Here is a 6,081-nt window from a genome sequence, read left to right on the forward strand (position 1 = left end):
GATTTGCCTGGCAATGTGCTATAATCATTGTTCTTTCAGTCCTTAAAACATTCAGTGTGTAAATATCACTGCCCTATTTTATGGTCAGAGAAATTTAGGCACAGAGAGGTCAATCACCTTATCCAAGGCCACACAGCCAATAAGTGATAGAGTCAGAATTCCAGCAACGATTTAATTCAGTGGGCCCAAGGGGTCAGGATGTGATCTCTTGGATTACTGTCAGCTGTAAATCATAGCTATGTGGATCTCAGGATTCCAAGGCACTCTGAAGCAACCAACATTTGGAGTACAAGATGATCCCTCTAAAACTCTGCCTCTTTGTGCTTCCATGTGGTGCTGGGAATGAACCCACATCAAAGCAAGAGCTGGAGAGGGAGAACTGGGTCCATCTCTTGGCAGCAGGCTCTCAGCTGGACCATCTCAAACTGGAAGAGAAAGGTCATTCCTTTGGACTTTCCCATATTCAATGGCAAGAGGCTTTCTTCCCAGAATATTCTCCAAATATTTTCCAAAGACACAATGTGTGACTTATAGCATGATTCAGAGGAAGCCAATAAGGCTGAGAGCTGAAAACTGAGCCTGGCAAGGAAGCCCTGTGGGTTTGGACTGAAAGACCAGCAGCAGAAAGGCTCAGGGCTACTTAGCACAGAGCTTTATTTCTGCCTAATGTTCTTGGCCTCATTTCTTTGTGAAAGGGAAAGCAGAGGTAGAATCTGAAGAGCATTAGAACTATTAATTATTAGTAGTTAAAAGGCCAGCAGAGGGGAACATTTATAAGGGCACAGTGTCTAGAATCCAACACACCCTGGATTTTATTCCCTGTTTATTCTCTGACAAGCTGGGTTGTTTTTGGTATGTTATTTATTCTCTCTGGGCCTTGTGTCCTCACCTATAAGGTGGAATAACAATAAGGGTCATTGTGAAGATCCATGTAAAGCATGAGGCCCAAGGCCTAGGACATGGTAAGTTCTCAGTAAATGTATGCCACTGTAATTGTGATTCTAAACAAACAATATTCTTTGCAACATTCTCCAAGGATTCCGTAAATATTCTGATTTCTGTGGCCTCTGGTGGCTAGTTTGGCGAACAGTTTGTCTCTAAGTTGCCCTTCCCAATCCTGGGAAAATTGCCTTCTACTGCCTTTATAAATGATGTATCAAAATTTTTATTTTACAAAATATTGTCAGAACACTCATACATTGCTGGCGGGGATGCAAAATAGTACAGCCACTTTGGAAAATAGTTGGGCAGTTTCTTATCAAGTTAAACATACTCATACCATATGACCCAGCAATCCTGCTCTTAGGTTCTTATGCAAGAGAAAAGAAGACTCATGTTCACACAAAAAGCTGTATTCAAATATTTATAGTGACTCTGTTCATAATTGTGAAAAACTGGAAATAACTCAAACATCCTTCAACTGGTAAGTGGATAACCAAACTAGTAAGTAGGTCCATCAATGGGATACTGCCTAGCAGTTAAAATAAGGGACTGGTGACATATACAACTTGGATGAATCCCAAATGAAAAGTGAAGGAAGCTAGACCCAAAAGGCTACATAATGTATAATGCCATGTCTATGACATTCTAGAACAGACAAAATTATAGATACAGAAAATGGGTCAGTGGTGGTTTTCAGGGGCTAGGGGTGGCAGGAGGAGTTGACGAGAAAGGAGAATTTTAGGGGGTGATGGAACTGTTCTACATCTTGATTATGGTGCTAGATTGTACAGCTGTATGCTTCTGTCAAAACTGGCAGAAATGTGTACTGAAAAAAAGGGTGAATGTTACTTAATGTAAACTATACCTCAACTAAAGGGAAACCTAAAGAAAATATTGGTGTATATAAAATCTCATTTTATCCCTATAGCTCCATCACCTAGGGCAAGTTCTCTTATTCTTGCCATGGGACAGAGGCTTGTACAGCAAAGTGGAACTTCAGGGGAATTAGCTGGAGCTACCTCCACTCCAGTTTGGTAAGGTGCTCTAAGACTGTAGCCCCTGAAGCTACTTCTCTCTCCCATCTTCCTTTTCCCATGAATGTGTAATGTTTTAAGCCAGTTTAAATGACACCAATAATTAATCAATTAATTTGTTAATTAAAAGTTTGGTGATAGGCATCTGAATTCCACAGTGTTTCAGAGAGCCCAAGGTCCTCCCAAGGTCCCTATTCTAGCCCTGGAGAGGAGACAAAGTGTACCCTGGGGCCATGCATGTTCCTTTAGAGTAAAAGGAGTTTGGGGTTTTGCTTTGGTAAGCAAAAAGCTGGATCAAAGCTGCAAAATCTTTCACACTTCTTAGCCATGACCTCCAAACAGCCTCTCAGAATACATTTTGCATTTTGGAGAGCATCACAATAAAGACCTTGATTGAGTTCGTATTTTAAGCAAAAGTTACTGTCCTCTCAATCTCAAACATTTCCATTAAAGATCCATGATTTTCGTTTGTTTGCTCTTTGTAAATTGGGCTTTGACTATATGATGGAACATGATAACATATGCAATAGAATTCTATCATATTAAAACTTATCTTACGTAATATAAACTCTGTTGTATATTACTAACAGTAGGCGAAGTGATGAATGGAATAACTTCCATCAACAAACTTCCAATGTCTATAAGGAAACTAATGCTGGTGCTACAAATAAAATGTCTTCTGCGGGCTCTTTCTGATGAAAGCTGGGAAATAATGTCTTCGTTTTTCCAACAAAGGAGTCAAATTAATTCAAGACCTCTTTGAGAAGAATTCAGAGCTGGGCATTATTAGCAGGGACCACCCTGGAAAGCACACTGTGTGGAACAGAACCGAACAAATAGCCTCTTCACTTTCCATCAACCTCAAGACATGTAGGTCAGGTAGGGGTGAAACTATCTTCATTATTTTCTTTCCAGGTACTTCTAAGAGTGAATGAACATTTATCCATGCAGTCTGTAAAGTACAATCAGATTGAAAAACAATTGTAAAGTTCAGTCCCTCAGCTTTTATTATGTCCCCACCATGTGCCAGCTACCATAATGGGTGCACAGAATACAACTAGGAGAAATATAGACCCACCCCTGACCTTGTAGAGCTTCCAGTCTAGTGGGGTGACAGTCCGTAAATGAGTAAACAGACCCCAAATAAACATGGATGGTGATTGTGTTAGTTTGTTCATGCTGCTGTAACAAAATACCACAGACTGGATGGTTTATAACAACAGAAATCTACTGCTCATCGTTCTGAAGGCTGAAAGTTCAAGGCACTGGACAGTCTACTCCACAGGAAGGAAAAAGTATGGGAGGAATAGTCTGTCCCCTCATTTATTCTCCCTTAAGGAGGAGTAACTCATCACCTTGGAGTTTGAGAGGAGCAACTGGTTGCCTGTGGCTCAGCCCATTCTCCCTAATCCAGGTTTGGAGAATCCAGGGAGTCTTCCTGGAGGAGGTGATGGCAAGCCCTAAAGGATAAGAAGTAAAGAGGAGTGCATGGGGGTAGTTTGGGGGAGATACCACTCAAGGCAGAGGGAACAGCATGTGGAAATCCCTGGAGGCAAAAGACAGACAACATGGTCCTTTGGGAAAGGCAAGAAATTCTGCATGACTGGAGTATAGAGGGTAAGAGATCAGGAATGGCAAGATGAAGCTGACAAAGGAGTCAGATCATGAAGATCATGTGCTAAACTATGGAGTCTAGGTTTTAACCTGAGGGCATTAAGCAGGATAGATAATCAAAAGAGTGGAAATACTGCATTCCTGATAGATCTGGATGCAGGGTGAACAGGCAGGAGAACTGGATGGTTCCAGACTTATGAAAATGTGAGAAGGGGACAGAAGAGAGTCCTTTGCTGTGCTAGAGACCTTGGCTTCGGCCCGTTAGGTCCAATGTCTTGGGCCCCAGGTCTTAGCTGCCATCAGAGAGCCCTCTCTGTACAGCCCCTATCCCACCTCCAATAACCACTCGTTCCCTCTCCCCTGCAGGCCTGGGGTAGGCACAGGGTCCCAGTGGTACTGCATAATCCTTTGTAGTTTCTTTATACCGTTCACATATTTATAAACAACTGCACTATTGAAACTCCTCAGATAATTCTAATTTGAGTCTTTCAGCTGGTTCCTCCTGGGACCCTTGTTACACGTCCCTCCCAAATAAGGAGAAAGCAAGCCTAAGGTCCATGGAGAGAGGACAGGACTGTCTTCCTGCTGCTTAGGAAAGATAACAGACTTACTGAGATAGTGCTTGTCTTTTAATAGTCCTACTGTCTGGGTGTAAATGATGCTGCTCACTTTAAAAGAAAGGAAGAAGAAAAATCATTGGAAATCCCACCTCCCAGGGACAAATGCTATCCACATTTTTGCTGACTATCCTTCTACATGTTTCTTTACACATATATACTTGTACAACTTGTATAGATATGTTCAACTTCATATGAATGAGACTCCAAATGCTGTGTCAAAACTACTTTTTCCCACTCATCCATAAGCCTCACGTTTTGAGTTGTCTGTGGAATAGGCCAAGTACACACGTCCAGGACTAAGTTGACATGGCAATCTGGAGTTCAAGAGATACGGCCTTGGGGTCGCCATCAGAGAGATAGCCATGAAAGTCTCAGAAGGCAGAGCATCCCTGCAGGTGGTGGGAGGGAGGGGAAATGGCGATTGTGCCCTCACACTAACAGGGTAGGAGGAACCTAAGGAGACAAAGAAGCAGTTAAGGTGATAAAAGGAAAGTGAGAGATTTCTCCAAGAAAGAGGAGTGGGCAACCGTGAAGAAGGATACTTCCAGGTCACATGAGATAAGGGCTTTGGATTTAGCAATAAAGAGATAGCTGGTGGTCTGGCTAAGAGTGAGTTTATTCAAGTAGTAGAGTGGGAGCCTAACTGTAAAAGGGCTAAGGAGGAAACTGAGGCAGTTTGCCAACCTTTCCCACTCACTGTCCCCCTCCTCCCATATCAGAGCTCCTCATACTCGAATGTGTGTACAAATTACCTGGGCAAATTGTTACAATGCAGATCTGATTTAGTATATCTGGTGTGGGGCCTGGATTTTTTAACAAGCTCCCTGGTGATGTGGATACCAATGGACCAAACTTGAAGTAACAAGGGGTTAGCCTGGGCTGCCTAGTGACAAGGCCCAGTCTCGATAAGTACACACAGGGTTTTACAAAAGACACTCTAGCGTGCAGAGATGAAAATGAATTCTTAGGGTCCTAGTTTATTATTGAAATCATGAAATTACAAAAAAAGGAAACTAAAGGAAATTTGTTTTCTCTCGTACATCTAGTTCTTTCCTGTGAATGTGCCTTAATTCACTTAAAAGTGTTTCTTCAGACCCAAACTTAGAAGGATTTGCTAGTTATCTTTTATTATTTCTACTTCAATTGCATGAGGTCCAAGGACATGCTCTCTAAGATCACAGTCCTCTGAAATTTGTGGATATTTGCTTTATGGCTACAAACATAGTTGATTTTGCAAACGTTCCAGGAGGGCTTGAAAAGAACCTAGTCTACAAATGATGGGTGCAGTGTTTTATGTCTTGCTGGTCAAATTTATTAACTGAATTCAAAGGTCTTCAAATTCTGTCAGTTACTAAAAAGAGATATGTTAAAATCTCCAGTCTCTCTAGCTGGAAAAGCTTTCCTCCTCACCTCTCCTACTTGCCCAGGCCTTCATCCAATAATTGAGGGTTCATGGTAACAGAAATCTGACCCATTGTGTGCAGCCCTGTGGGCTGACAGCTGAAAACTGATCGGATCACCAACACTCCCCCACCCTACCTCAAACCTGAAAATATTTCTTCCTTTGAGCTCTTTGACTGCCTGTGCAGCAAATTTAACACTTACCTAGTCTGTCCTCATTGCAATTATTCATGTTCATAATTTGGTCCTCTGTGAGCTTTTAGATTCCAGGTGGGCAAAGATTATCCTGTTTTTTATATAATTGCTATTGAAATATAATTATTGACAAACTATAAAATTCACCCTTGCCAAGTGTTTGATTCCATGGAAGACTATCTTATTTATTTTGGCATCTTCTGTAGCAGTAGTTCTCCATCTTAATTGCACATTGGAATTAACCTGCAGAGCTTTAAAAAAACACTGCTACCTAG

The sequence above is a fragment of the Manis javanica genome, chromosome 8 (assembly GCF_040802235.1).
Source record: "Manis javanica isolate MJ-LG chromosome 8, MJ_LKY, whole genome shotgun sequence".
In the NCBI taxonomy this organism is placed as follows: Eukaryota; Metazoa; Chordata; class Mammalia; order Pholidota; family Manidae; genus Manis; species Manis javanica.